Source organism: Maniola jurtina, chromosome Z (assembly GCF_905333055.1).
Source record: "Maniola jurtina chromosome Z, ilManJurt1.1, whole genome shotgun sequence".
Classification (NCBI taxonomy): Eukaryota; Metazoa; Arthropoda; class Insecta; order Lepidoptera; family Nymphalidae; genus Maniola; species Maniola jurtina.
Window position 1 is genome coordinate 1,610,331 of NC_060058.1, and position 16,153 is coordinate 1,626,483.

The 16,153-nt window shown below is 35.3% G+C and overlaps 1 protein-coding gene and 1 long non-coding RNA gene across 2 annotated transcripts in view; both read right to left on the minus strand.

The window, feature by feature from the left end:
• The window catches only part of LOC123880498 (protein cycle), a 76,746-nt gene extending 73,094 nt beyond the window's left edge, over positions 1–3,652 (minus strand). The window contains exons 1-2 of the mRNA XM_045928646.1: positions 3,473–3,652; positions 3,205–3,303 (exon numbers count right to left, since the gene is read on the minus strand). The gene's annotated coding sequence lies outside the window, so the exon portion shown is untranslated. The remainder of the gene's footprint in view (positions 1–3,204; positions 3,304–3,472) is intronic.
• A 6,901-nt stretch (positions 3,653–10,553) lies between these two features.
• On the minus strand, positions 10,554–12,501 carry LOC123880506. Its single transcript, XR_006799270.1, has 2 exons — positions 11,402–12,501; positions 10,554–11,253 (listed from the first exon to the last, which is right to left on the minus strand). It is a non-coding gene; the product is annotated as an uncharacterized LOC123880506 (long non-coding RNA).
• Between the last annotated feature and the right edge of the window lie 3,652 nt (positions 12,502–16,153).

Below are 16,153 nucleotides of genomic sequence, written 5' to 3' on the forward strand. Positions count from 1 at the left end.
GTTAGGGATGTAACAGTATGTTGACACACCGCGATTCAGTTTTTCAGTGTGTTCATTAAAGAGTCGACGGGATCATCCCGACCGCGCGACGCAAAGTTCGTTAGCGAGCGATTAAGCTCGTTAACCTTCCGTACTTTACATCAATAGCACCAATAATCTGCTGTAGCTTAAGGCCGCGCTTACACAAAAATCAAAAAATTAAAGATTTCAAGTGCTAAATTTACCACAATAGGAAAATCTTTCACAAAATTGAATATATGTTTAAAATAAACCAATTTTTCGTATTGACATTTAATGTATCATATTTAAAAAAAACTATTTTGTTTATTGCGTGGCTGCTTATTGCAATTTGGAGTAGTTACATAAGGACGACTGTCCAGAGCTGGTAGAGAAAGTAGAAGTCCTTTTTGGTTGTGGAATGGTTTAATTAGGTACTGATTTACATGAAAATTACATATTATAATTAGAGATACGTCCGTTTCGCACCGATGGTAGGTAACGAAGGCTTCGAGTCTAGTCTGCATTCTGTATATGGTGTTATTTGACTCTCTCGGCACGTTTCGCTGATGATGGAAGTCGTCCAGCGTAACAGAGTGATGTTTATTATTATTTTTATGTTAGATCAAATAAATGGATTGTTACCAAAACTACATAAATAGATTTGTTGAAGAACATAGTTTATTTTCACATAAATTTTTGAATGAAGTTATGCTTTATTCAATAAAAAATCAAGTTAAACTAGCCATATAATTTGCAAAAATTGGCAACAGTTCTTTTTTTTACTCATTAATGTGATTAAAAATCCATATTTTACTTCATTATGTGTCAATAGGACTATATTTCTAATATTCAAATATTTTTTCCAGTAAATCAGATGATTTCTAAGGACAGATTTAGGGCTTCAAAGTTGAGTCTGTTACTGTTTTAATTAAAACTAGGCGCGGGAGATTGATCACTACACAAGTGTAAATTAAAAATTTATAACACCCCCGACAAGTGAAGGTTACAGTAACTAGAAAAGACCGAAAAGACCTGATAACTTTTAAATGGCTGAACCGATTTTCTTGGACTATTCTGCGCCTACGATCCAAAGTATCTGAGTTTTCCAAAACATCATTTTCAAATAAATAATTATGTATCAAGGCAACGTCCATCTTGACAGCTTGACATTTGTCAATTGACATAATATTATGAACCTAACGGTTATGTAACCTTCTTTTCTACAAGAAAACTAGAAAAGAGCTGATAACTCTTAAACGGCTGCACCAATTTTTTTGGATTATAGCTAAGAACACTCTCGATCAAGCCACCTTTCAAACAAAAAAAAGTAAATTAAAATCGGTTCATTCGTTTAGGCGCTACGATGCCACAGACAGATACACAGATACACAGACACACAAATACACACGTCAAACTTATAACACCCCTCTTTTTGGGTCGGGGGTTAAAAATAAATAAAATAGTTTTCGCAAAAACGTTACATTAACTGTCAATACGAAAGATTGATTTATTATAAAGATGTATTCAATTATGTGGAAGTCTTTCCTATGATGGTTAATTTTGAGCTCGAAAATTCGCATTTTTCGGTTTAAGAATAAGCGCGCCCTTAACTTTGTACCTGTACCACAGGATTAGCGAACTGTACCTAAAAACTAGCTATCATTATTCTGTTTAGTGTACAAAAACCGGCCAAGTGCGAGTCAGACTTGCGTACCGAGGGTTCCGTACTCGGGATTTTTTTTCGACATTTTGCACAATAAATCAAAACTGTTATGCATAAAATAAATAAAAATCTGTTTTAGAATGTACAGGTAAAGCCCTTTCATATGATACCCCACTTGGTATAGTTATCTTACTTTGAAAATTGCAAAAATACTAATTACTAGCTGTGCCCGCGACTTCGTTCGCGTGGAATAGTGACTTTGAATCCTTATGGAAGCTGCGCGGCTCTCAGCGCGCTTTATATAGCCACGGACGCTCAGGCGCGAAGCGTGTAGTACGTACTCTGTACGTTAAAAATGTTCGCCGTGATTCTTTAAATCGACATAACTTTTTTATTTATGAACCGATTGACATGAAATAAACACTAAATGTTAAGTGAAGCTTACTACAATATATTAGTGAAAACCGTATTTAAATCGAATAAGCCGTTTCTGATATTAGCGTGCACAAACACACAGACAAACAGACAAACAGACAAAAAAAAAATTACAATTTCGGGTTCGCCATCGATATAATAACAATCCCTGCTACTTTTTTTTATATATTTCCATTGTACAGACATCACTTTTCTACAATTTTATTATATGTATAGATTTATTTGTTGTTGAACACATTTATTTGTGATGTAACCACAAACTCACGGTTTTTGGATTTTCCCTTTTGTTGTGCTATAAGACTTACCTACCAGCCAAAGAGCAAAGGCAAACTTTCATACATTAATAATATTCAGATTTTTTTCAAATGTACACACATGCTAAAAGTGTAACAAAATCTCTACCTGTACTGGGTAGTATACCCTAAAAATCAGTTAAATAAGCCATGAAAAGCTAACAGACAGACAGGCAGATGTAGAAACATACAGACGACAGACGCATTTATAATATTAGTATGGATAGCATTCGGCAATAATGCAGCTACATATCAGTGAAACAATTTTTGAATTTGGGTGAGTAGTTTCACAAATTACCACCTATATCTAAAATTACCAACTTTACCTTCTAATAACATAAGTATAGAGTGTTTAAAACATAATATATGTGTAGGTATTTAGGAAGACTTTAGAGAATTGTTTTCAACCCCAACATCACATAGTCAAGTCTGTCTAACCCCTAGGTTCTTGTAAAGCCAAAGCCAATGCACCTTTCGCGACACCTGAGCAGCTTAAGAGCACATTTAAATTTATGCAGACAAATAATTTTGAGGTTAGGTTGACAGGATTTATTTTTTAATATTATTCAAATATGGTGATTGCCCAGACACTGTAATAGTGGTGTGTGCTAAACACTTGTAAATTTGGACCCAAGAACATGTATTTATTGTAATGATTGATTAGAATCCTATAGGAATATAGGTTAGTTATATGTGCAATACTGTTTCCTAGAACACATTTTATTATTATTTTCATTTAAAATCACTTAAATAAAAATCCCAAAAATAGCCAGGGGTGAAAAATCAGAGAGAAATCAAGGTCAAATTACTTACTCGCGACACGTTGACGAACTAGGCTGTGCCGAACTTGCCATCCTGTGTGATGAAGCATGGAATCTTTAAGAAAATATACCCACGTCGTAATTATTCGTCCTGTGCCAACAAAGTACATGCACAATGAACACGAAAATTTATAGGCACGGCACTATCGCGGTCTGAGATTCGTATTTTAAGTAGGTACAAATACAAACTTTGAATGAGAATTCGATAATTATTACAAATTTCATTCAATTCATTAACTGCACTTTAACGACTTGACTACCACACAAAAAGGCTACACCAAAGCGCACTGGATAACTACAACAATTATTCACTGGATAACTATAACTTTTGTCTTTATTTTATTATCATTACGATTTGGACTTTTCCAGTATTTTCGAAGTAAACTTCACAATAATTCACAGCTTCACAGCTTCAAACTTTTTGACAGAAGGAAACAGGAAAGAAATGGGAAAGAATGACCGACATTAAGGCATAGACTATAAAATAGAAGTACATCAAGGGTTGGCTAGGCTCTATGGCTAGGCTGCTTATGTGCTACATATCATCATTGTCTCTGGTTAGTTACAAATCATTGATTTGATATTGCGGAATGCAACGTAACTATTTCTGTACCACGTAAAAACATATAAACGGATGATTACCTTACAGCATCAGGGTTGAGGAGTTGGATCCTCGAAGTCAACGACAAAGACTTTACTTGGTATAGATACCTTCAATATCAATCAATTTATAACCAGCAGTGTCTAAATTCCATCAGTTTTGGTGTTCAGGTCCCCTGCAGCATCAGGATTGAGGAAGAATTGCAATCCAAATTTTTCATATTATTTATTATTATATTTTTCGTGAAACAATGTCGCAAAGTTCCTCGATAAAAAAAAAATTAGGTATGCAAATCGGTTCAGGAATCTCGTAGAGTTTTTTAGATTTTGCATTCAACGAAAGAAATAAAAACAAACATAATAAGAGGTTTTTTCACCATTTGGAATCTGGATGGCGAGTTTTAGGTAGGTAGGTACTAGGTAGATATCATTTGACTCTGCTCTACGTTAATTGTTCTCGTTTGGGACGTTTCTATATTTCTAAAGTGAAACAGTGGGTTTAAATAAAAAGAGCAAATCAGTATAATCGCACTAATTTATTTTATCACTTCACTCAACACACTAAATATTACTTTAATATATTTGTTACTAATTATACAATTTACACTTATTTACACAAACCGGCAGTATTTCGGCTTATAATGCGTACGATACAATAATAACACTAAAAATGAGCTCGCATGGCTTTATATGGCGTTATCCCCACCGAAGGCATTCGGTAGTAGTGGCTGTCATGGCGGTATTTGGCTATGATTGGCTGTCATGGCAGTAATTGGCTATGATTGGCTGTCATGGCGGTAACTGGCTATGATTGGCTGTCATGGCAGTTAGCTCGGAGCGGCTGGTTTGAATGGCACGTTGCAACTGACTGTGGCGGCGAGGCGTAACATTTCGGCCGTCCTGAAACAACAAATTGCTCCCGCAATGGGAGAACGCTTGGTTAACTTTCTAGTAGGCAATAGCTTAATAATATCTTCGGTTTAAAGTTATTCATTGAAACAGTTGGCACTGTTAAAGATAGGTGTTGGGGCCTTAAGGAGCCTGCTCAGGCATGTACAAGCTTCGTAGCCTCAAAGCCCCTTAACAGTTCAGGCTCTAGCAATGCCTACCAGCTTGATTATGAAAATCGACCAAAGTTTATTTTTATCGTAATGCTTGTAGAAACTTGCCGCTAAATAACTCAATTCCTTTGTTATAATTAAACGAAAAAATTAATCTTGTCAAAGTTACATTATCCTATCGCTTGGTATCCTTACCCTTACTAATTTTACATCAATAGCAACATGGCATCGTGACTTGGGTAAATATCAAATCATAGATTGCATATTCATTAGGAGCATTGTTAATAGTCCAAATAATATCAAGTAAGCAGTTTGTCCAATTATATTATTCATTCTCGCTAGGGCCTGTGGCACAACGCATTTAACATGGTCTGGTTAGTGCTTGGCTTGGCTTGACTAGGCACTTGGCTCGTGGTAGTATCATGGAGGTCAAAACATACCTAACTATTATCAGTCGACACTCGGAAACTCTAAAATATCTACTAGGATGTCCAAATAAGGCAAATTATGTATAATATTCTACGAAACTGATAGTTTTCGGCTGATAACAAATTTTGCAAAAGCATCTGTAATAATCAAATTGTACCTACGCTACTGATGAGCGATATCCTTTCGCTGTCTTACAAAATGGTTTTACAAAATGTGGTCAGCATGAACTCTACAAAATTCTAATCCAATGCTATTGGTTTGTGACCTAAACTGCAATCTTATCTACAAAAGAACATTATTTAATTTATAAATTATTATCGTTTTGAGTTGTACTATTTTTCCACGTTTTACTTTAGAGACTTTTTTGAAAGAAAAACCGTCAACAGACTGGCTTGTAGAAAAGAAGAAAATAGCTTCTTGTGAAGCTGTGAATGCTATTACTCTAACTTGAAAAGGAATCTCACTTAAATCCTTGCAGGGAGATCTCTCAACGAGCAACGAGATGAAAGTACTCCTATCGAAAGTAAAACTTGGCTTTCGAAAGTAAAAATTGGCTACCGAAAGTAAAAATTGGCTACCGAAAGTAAAACTTGGCTACCGAAAGTAAAACTGGGCTACCGAAAGTAAAACTTGGCTACCGAAAGTAAAACTTGGCTACCGAAAGTAAAACTTGGCTACCGAAAGTAAGACCTCACTAAATTAAGACCTGGCTGCATGAAGTAAGACTTGGCTGCAGAAAGTAAGACCTGGCTGCAGAAAGTAAGACCTGGCTGCAGAAAGTAAGACCTGGCTGCAGAAAGTAAGACCTGGCTGCAGAAAGTAAGACCTGGGTGCAGAAAGTAAGACCTGGCTGCAGAAAGTAAGACTTGGCTGCAGAAAGTAAGACTTGGCTGCAGAAAGTAAGACTTGGCTACTGTCTTCACTTCGGCATCTATGTAATTCCGAAAACAGTTCACGATTGAATTTAGGTAATACAGGATCATCAGTTAAATAACAGTTTTCTATTCCATTCCTATTCCTTACTATGTAAGCTACATAACCAGGCAGGCATACTAACACCAACTGAACTCAAGATATTATGTAAAACGTCAGTCTAGTCGGCTTAGTGAAAATTCTTACGGTACGTCCGGTCCACCTGACTAACAATGAACGGCACAAAGCTAAATCATGGCTATAATTAGAAGTGCCACTTGAACTTTCTACTTACATTATGATTGGACCGACAATCTAAAGGTAGAATGATAAAATTGACTCGATTGAAAGCTTGTTGGCAAAAGTACGTAACATACATGCTGCCTACAAGCACTACTTTTTTTCTAAAATGACAAAAGCATTATCAAAATCATAAGGATGTCTAACTGGTAATAATGATTATTACGTTTCCTCCAAGTGCCCGATTCTGCCTACATTACACTACCTATTTGTATGTACTCATACACTGTGCCACTGGCTTGTATATTATACGAGACAGGTCAAGGCCATAAGTTTTACTTACTGTGCTCACAATCATTCAAATAATGTGATTTAAACTACAAGTTACAACACGTACCGACTTCATGAACACTAACTTTTAGTAAAAATAAAAGAACAGTCATACCATACAGCATAAACGCTTAACAGCGCTTATGTCACCCCAAATAGGCAACGATGCGGCGGCGTATAGATACCCATTGGCTGCAACCCTGCACCGTTAACGCGCCACGATGAGGTGCATCGCAGTGACGTGCTCAGCATCAGGCCACAGAGTAAAGCATCAGTGGTGACTCTCGTAGGCGATGACGTTTGCACTTCACGAACTCACCAAAAATTCCGAGAAAAGAAAGATAAGCACAATATTATTGTTTGACTACAAGTAGCCCCCGGTCGATTCATAAGGTACGTCTGCCTCTATTATGAGGATCTATATTCATATTACATACCAATCCTATAACCACATGAAAATCAATTTCACAAGAAACTCAAAGTCAACGTCATAAAATAATTCGATTTTACATTCGAATTGCGATCGCCATGTTTTATGCAAAACAGAGTTTGAGCACACTGAAAGTGTTTAGCAACCGATTCTGACGTAAATGATAATAATGTGCCAATAAAAATAATTTATAGGTACCCCACACGTACCCCTGTTGTCTGTATGACTGCAGCGGGGATATCACCGACGACGCGAAAAATATAACCTTAAAGCTCTATAGTACCTTACACTGACTGACCCTTGTACAAATAAAAACACTAATAGCGTCAAAGCTTGTTTCTTAAAAACTACTGGCTGAGATTCGCGGGTAGTCTGAGAACTATTATTACTATCCGATATACTAGATTTTTTTAACTTATTGAATTACTTGTTAACTTATTCGTACCGGTAGCACTTTTATGGTCATAATTTCCGCATAGCAAATAGGTCTGGAAGGCACTAACACACTAAGTATGTTTTCTAGAATTAAACTGCTAATTCAAATTGCGGATATCTCGGCGAGATGCAACGTGATAAGTGGATGGTTGAGCGGGCTTTTACCTAGTTCGATAAAAAGTTGACTAAATCAATTGGTTGCAATTTTAGCATTAGTATTTACCGCCTTTATTTCATCAGTTACATATATACAACACTTGTATTTTTGTTACGAAAACTATAAATAAAACAATACACACAAATATCACATTTACCAAAAATTAAAACTCGTTGAGCCAGTTGCCTTACCCAAAACTAGAACAGATTATGGCAGAGAACCCCTTACCTATGAAGGAGCTAAACTGTACAACAAAATACCTACACACATGAAAAAATGTACACTCATTCAATCCATAGAAAACTGAATTAGCGGCTCACATTATGAGTAATCCGAATTACTTCAACAAATGCACTGATTGAGTACTTAATTAAATGGCGAATATTGTAAACTTTATTTTCTCATGTAAATGACTTTTTCTATGAGAATTAAACGTCTTTAAACCTAAACCTTTATTTGACGGTCAGATATGCCACAAATTATAGTTATATTTTTAGCTTCAGCTATCACTCAAACCATTCACTCTATCCGCGAGCGTATAATGACCACCTATCATAACCCGCGTGCCCTAATACTAATTTCATAACCTCAAACAGGGTGTTAGCAATATTAACCTTTCACGGTCATCTCATCAGTAGAGGTTACAAACACGATCAACCTCATTACACTATGCATCAATATCATTAAAACGGGATTAAAATTTGAAATGGAATAATGGATGGATCATACCTCAGTTATTACGCGTAGAAGTTGAGGGTAGGTTGCCATCGGGCGTAGAAACCATGCACGCTGCAGATGAATGTACCTCCGGTTCAAAACTCTTCTAAGGACCTTCCGGGCCCCAGAAGTGGACGATCTTCATTGTCGCTTGATTTTTACACGGTGATTCGTTTCTTTCTTGCAGAGGAACAAAGTAGCCGGCATGTATTTGCCGAATCGTTAATTGGCGCGATTATGCATCATAACTTTCTTTATTAATCCCACTTCTGAGATGAAACAGTGGGTTTAAATAAAAAGAGCAAATCAGTATAATCGCACTAATTTATTTTATCACTTCACTCAACACACTAAATATTACTTTAATATATTTGTTACTAATTATACAATTTACACTTATTTACACAAACCGGCAGTATTTCGGCTTATAATGCGTACGATACAATAATAACACTAAAAATGAGCTCGCATGGCTTTATATGGCGTTATCCCCACCGAAGGCATTCGGTAGTAGTGGCTGTCATGGCGGTATTTGGCTATGATTGGCTGTCATGGCAGTAATTGGCTATGATTGGCTGTCATGGCGGTAACTGGCTATGATTGGCTGTCATGGCAGTTAGCTCGGAGCGGCTGGTTTGAATGGCACGTTGCAACTGACTGTGGCGGCGAGGCGTAACAAAAGTTACTTGTAGTCACTATATTATTATTATATATTAGATAGAATGTGAAGAACTCATTTCTTGAAATTGCTATGGCAACACTGAACTATAAAGCTTAGTCTATGGTTATAAAATGCAGACCAATCAAAGGTTCTAAATGGAAAACTGGGACCGCATGCTAATATAATCCTACTCTATGACCGCACGGGACTGAGGTGGAAGCGACGGGCCTGCCCGCGAAATTCAAATTTAATTTGGTTTTTTACAATTTGTAAACTAACACGTCAACGTAGGCTTATGGCATTTTAATTGCGACAATGGCAGTATTATTCTCACAGGTTCATATGAAAATCTTTACTTGAAAGGGTCCAGTTTAAGAAATCAATCCTAGTGTCGACTAATTTGTGAGAATAGGCCATACTATATAGAATTAATTTCTTAAACTGGACCCTTTCAAGTAAAGATTTTTATATGAACCTGTGAAGATAATACTGCCACTATCGCCATTAAAATATCATAAGCCTACGTTGCGCCTACGCCTACGTTAAGAGCACCTGAAGATAGTGATAAGTTCACCACGCCTACACACTACGCGGGCACAAACTCTGGCTTAAATAAAGCTCCTCCCACCCCCCGCGCTCCGTTGAAGCCCAACAAGGTGAACGTGCAATCACCGGGAGTACTAATGACACTTAACGTGAGCGCGAGGGCCAAGGGCAGGTCCAAGTACGAGTAAAAATTTACCACGAAGCGCGAGCACTAAACGAGCGCTCACATGAGTATTCTCCAAGGACAGTCATCAAGCGCAAAACAGGAAAAGGAAAAACGGAACCCTTATAGGATCACTTTGTTGTCTGTCTGTCAAGAAACCTATAGGGTACTTCCCGTTGACCTTGAATGATGAAATTTGGCAGGTAGATAGGTCTTACAGCAGAAGTACAAGAATAAATCTGAAAATCGCGAATTTGTGGTTACGTCATTAAAAAAAAGTTAAAAGGTGTTTCAATTTTCAAAGTTAGATAACTATACCAAGTGGAGTATCATATCAAAGGTCTTTACCTGTACATTCTAAAACAGATTTTTATTTATTTTTATGTAGGTATAATAGTTTCTGATTTATCGTGCAAAATGTTGGAAAAAACCCCGAGTACAGAACCCTCAGTGCGCGAGTCTGACTCGCACTTGGCCGGTTTTATGTGTAATAGTTTCTGATTTATCGTGCAAAATGTTGGAAAAAACCCCGAGTACAGAACCCTCAGTGCGCGAGTCTGACTCGACTCGCACTTGGCTGGTTTTTTTTATTTGTTTTTATTTGCGTGTACTGAGGTAACAAACTTGACCATTTAAATTATATGAAAATAAAACAATATGCAGGATTAAAAATAATTTAATAGATTTGGCATTTCTATTGGCCCTAGATGTACACAGTTTCGAAAAGCGGAAACTAAATTTTTGGCCTGTTTTCCCAAATTTGATATCACTAAAGCAAGATTACCAAGTGCGATAGAAAACTGTAGTTCGTGACAGGTCGACTTGACAATCGTCAAGGCGGGAGGGCACCCCGATTGCCATCGACCTTCGCGAACTATGGTTCTGATCTCAATGTTTATGAATGTTTATTGCATAAACTAATTAAAAAAATTGTAATTGACGTACTTAATCATGTGAAATTGAATCAAACTCCACAAAATATTCATTTTCTATCTATTTTGGATCTATTTTGCATTTAAAATAAGTCCAAGTATACAAAGCAAGTTAATAACATGGCCGTAAATCTAATTTAGTGACATAATTGAATACCTACTTCTTAAATATACTTAGTTATTTGTGCATAAAGACAACTTAGTAATATCTTAAACTTAGATTACTAAATGTTAGTGGTAATTCTGATGGCAACTAAATTTTGGAGTATTTGCATCTTTTTCTCATTTTTTATTTATTTTAAATTAAAATTGCCAAACCTGTGATTTAAGGTGCCAGTCTTGCACAGTATTTAAATTTTAAGTTGTTAATTTAGAATTCATTTGCTGTCCTTTTTTAGGAATATTTAAAAGATAAAGATGCAGATACTCTAAGGCTGAGATCTATAGAGCGCACTATGACTTTACTCTAACTTAAGGCACTGTTAAAGCGAGACAGGTTTATAGTGGCATAAATCTGTCTCGTTTTAACTGAATCTAAGTCTAAGCAAAGTCAAAGTGCGCTCTATAGCTTTCAACCTTAATTTAGTTTAGGGAAAGATATCAGAATCGACGCCATGTGTCACATATACCGTTGATAATAACTCAATCACTTAACAGTACCCGGCAGGAAAGATCACACATCAAACTTACATGAAATGTACCTAGTTATAATAGTCATTAAAAACAGGCCCCAATAATGAATTGCATAATAAGTGTCAGATAAAGAGAATAATGATTTTTTGATTCACCAATGTAAAACACCTTTAATGCGATGAAAATATTCCTGTTTTTTGCAATTTGCAACCTAGTAATACCTCTAGAAGTAGTAATACTATGACATCTCTCTGGGTTTTGTAGTTTATTTTGTTAATACCCTAGACTGTAGGAATGTTTTCTAGATCGGATGACCAAGCTATAATGTGTGATTATTTGATTTATTTATTGAATAATACCTATTATAAGGCTTAGGTCCAGTTGAATGTCAGGAAGTTAAAATTACGTATATTCACAGTTAAATTTCGACTGTCAATAAAACCGCCGCCCTATGACTATATTTTAAATAGCTGTTATCTGCAAAAAGTACTCGTACATCCAAAAAACGTGAGAATTTTTAAAAACTCATGTTTTTAAATAGAATGTTTTAATCAGACAGTTTTTAGTCAATATTTTAAGTTCCCTTATTATTGGCGAAAACTCTAAACTATTTTTGCAGTTAACAGCTATTTATATGGACAACAGAAAAGTAATATTGCACGAGACAGGATTAAAAGTAACATTTCAGTTCTAAGTTAAGAACTTATGCACCCTATTGACTTGTGCAACCCACTTTGCTTTTTACTGATGGTAACGCTAACCGTAATGTAAGTTTAACCGCCTGTCATGTAACTGGAGATTAGACCAACACCCGAATGTAAACAAAGGCTCAGGACGTTACTCATTTAGGACGGTAAAATTACCTTTAGACGGCGACCTTATTTGCAATCGCTCGAAAGAACATGCGATGCGAACAACCCGCATGATTAAGAGGGGTCTCTCCGTCACTCGCTTCATACAAACGTAGTTCCTATTCATTTGAATACTAAGCAACCAAAGTCCATGAAATTTTGCAGACATATTCTAGAAACTAATATCTATGTCTGTGGTTTTCCAGATTTCTGTTAAAATATTCGGTTTCAAAGTTACGCGGTCTTAAAAATTTACATACAAATCTTTGAGCCCCTGTAATTTTAAACTACATATTTTTAGAAAAATTTAAAACACCACAGACACAGATATTAGTTTCTAGAAATGTCTGCAAAATTTCATGGACTTTGGTTGCTTGGTATTCAAATGAATTGGAACTACGATTGTATGAAGCGAGTGACGGAGAGAGCCCTGTTAAGTTATAGGATACAAATATATTAGATTTTTTTAAATTATCTTTGTGCGATAACAGAGCTAATTCCTATTACATTAAGTTCGAATTTTACTTTTAGTGCCAATCTAACTTTACCTTCTCATACGTCTTATACAATTTTGATTGTTCTAAGCAGCACAGAGTTAGTTTTTGATTCTCAACTAAGTTTGTTGGTGTGGGTTGTTTCTTTTTTGCGTATCTAGGTCCAGTTGCTTATGATACAAACATCTTTACAATATGACATTATCTTATTAAACAGAATTTATTCCATGATTGTAATCTCGTGTACCTAGTTACAAATTACAATCATGGAATGATTAAATCTATTCTTGTACACTGTAAAATTTTAGTGGTTTTAGCTGTGGCTAAGTAAATCACCTTAAGCAGTACTATCGACTACACTTATTTTGGAAAACTAGGCACTATTTTTTTTGAATTTTTTTTTGACAAACTCAAATCTGTGTGAAACAGTAGTAGGCTCGCTATAAATTATCGAAATTGATAATACTGCTTCTGTTTTTACTAGTTCTGATGGTTAGGTTAGCTATGGTTAGTTAAAGGCCAATCACTTGCCCACAGCTCTAAAACCACTAGAATTTCACAATGTATTACGATATGACATCAACATAAGAGTTTTTTTTTATAAGATATTTTTTTTACGATATTAGGTACATATGATATTACAAATTTACAATATACGTAGGTACATATTATAGTTTAATAGATTACTTGCTTCATTGCCAATTTTCTTGTTCAGTTTATATATGGATTGATCATAAAAGTTATGTTCTGGAATGATTATATCAGGTAACTTGGGTTTTGCAAGTAATTTGTAAGCTTTATTAAATTACATTAAAATATATACGTAGTACATTTTTGAGTTTGTTGTGGATTTGTCAGACCAAGGGGCGTTTCGAACTTTCAAAATTTTAGTTATAAGTTTACGTAATTAATTATCACCATCACATCTTGCAAATACCACAATTCACAATCAAAAAGTGTACAATGGTACCCAATTTGAATAAACGAGAGTTTGATTTTGGGTTTTAAAAATGTGAAAAATGTGAAATGTTTTTTTCATTTAAAAAATTAAAATCCGTAGCCTAAAATAAGTAAGCTTAAAACAATACTTATCGCTAAAAATATTTAGTACCTATATAAATTCATAAATAGCAAATACAGTATAAACTCTATATAACGACACCGAAGGGACTGTACATTTTATGGCGTTATAGAGAGTTGTCGTTAAATGGAGAGAAGAAACATCAGAATTAGAAAAAGAAAAAGTTTATTTATGTGCATAAAAAAGAATGTTATTTGAACGCTATTGCGTATAGTCTGTTATTTTTGTCTGGTGTCTTTTGCTGTACCAGTAATTTTGTTGTATTTTTTTACTTATTTTATTTATATCTAGCAATATTGGGGCATATTGGTTATAAAGGAAGTATTTTTCCAATAATTTAGCTGTTTCCAGAGCTTCTTTAATGCTCGGCGGAGGCTCAGGCTCATCCATCTCATCTTCTTCATCGCCTTGTTCTTGATCCTCAGTTTTTCTCACTGAATCAAAAATTTCTTCGTCCGTAGTACAGCTTGATCCAAATCTTCGCATAAAGGTTTCTTTAATTTTTTGGAAGATTTTCCCTCGCCCTCAGCGTGGAGGATTTTTTCTTTGTTTTTCCATATTGTGGACACGGTAGAGCGACTAAATCCAAAGCGTTTGCCAACATCACTTATCTTCTCTCCCGTCTCTATTGCGCGTATCAGTGAAACTTTTTCGTCAATACACAGTGATTTTCTTTTATTAGCCATGTTCACAGTTCGAAAGTTTGTGAGCAACTAAGAATATGATAAGGTATAGATAATCCATGACTCCTACTTCATGGACGAGTCCATGGTCAACAACAGTGTACATGTACAAGCAATCCCAATTTGTAAACAAAAGAACGAATTTCTTAGAATGTTCGGTATGCATGATGCCGACAGTCGAGTTTATTGTGGGCTAGGATAATAAAGCGACAATAGATCGTACACAGCTGCGCAGTTTTTACTAATTTTAGCAACTTAAAAGGTACTTTTTATTACTCAATTGTTGTCGTTATTGAGAGTGGGTGTAATGCTATGTAGAGTGAAACATGGTATGAAAGACAAGCTAAACCAACCGAAGCCAATTGATTTCGACGCTTAAGGGAGTTTGTCGTTAAATAGAGTGACGTTACATGGAGTTTACACTGTATTAGTAAATTTAAAGCACAGAAGAATATGTAAAATATGTATATAAAAAAATTCTACACACAAAAAATTGGCAGTGGGGACTGTCGACAAATTAAAAATTAGAAGTATGAAATATAACAGTGGTTTTGTTTTTTGGATTTTCGGATTTATTTTGCATAAGTAGCTGTATCAAAAAAATTAAAATTTCATGTTTAAATAAAAACCATTAATATTAGTTTAGATTATACATCTACCGCTTCCAAAGAATATTAACATTTGCATGTCTGACGCGATTATGAAGTTTTTACCGATCCCAAAATCGCCGAACGCACCTACAGAAGTTCTTTCTCCAAAAAATCTCCAAATTTTTACAGTAGAGCCGTTTTACTAGTAAATTTTTTATTGTTGTTAAAAATATATAAAAAGCATGGGCAAAAATAACTCTCTTCAAAACTGTAGATTCATATTTAATAAAAACTTTAATATACCTATAGTTCATTTTGTCTAAAAAATAATATTAATAATGCTTAAATAATTAACTAAGCTAAAATAATGATAAGTCTTAAAATAAAACGTTTAAAGTATTACATACTAGGTGTACTTAAAAATAATTACACTAAAATAGTGGAGACGGAATTGAAAGTTTTGGAATTTATCTGGAAAGCGTATAATTGGAATAAAAACACATAAGCAGTACTTATGTGTTTTTAGTTGGGTCCGAAACTTAATTATAAACTTAGTTTCTGATGAGGGCATACTTACAACTCCAAAAAAGCCCATAGTTTATATTAGAATTCGATTGAACTATATATTCGAGGTACCCGCACAGCGCTCGAGCTATCCCGCACCGGGTTAGCACAGGGGACGTGCGGCACGTCCCGACCCCGATCGCCATCTCGACCTGTCGCGAACTATAGGCACGTCGCGATCTAGCGTTGATATTTCGAGCAAAGTCGAGGGCGACAAAGAATTTTGAAATAAAGTGATAAGTTTAAATAGCAAAAGCAGTAAATATATTAGACAAAATAAATTTCATATTTTTAGCAAAGTAACTATCAAAAATATTAGTATTTTCAACTTTAAATAGGAAGAGTTAGGAACGTTGGCACTCGAGTTATTCGAGTTCCTAAACTGAATTGTTTTTCTCGTAGCATTTAGGTTTTAGGGCGCACCTTCTTAAA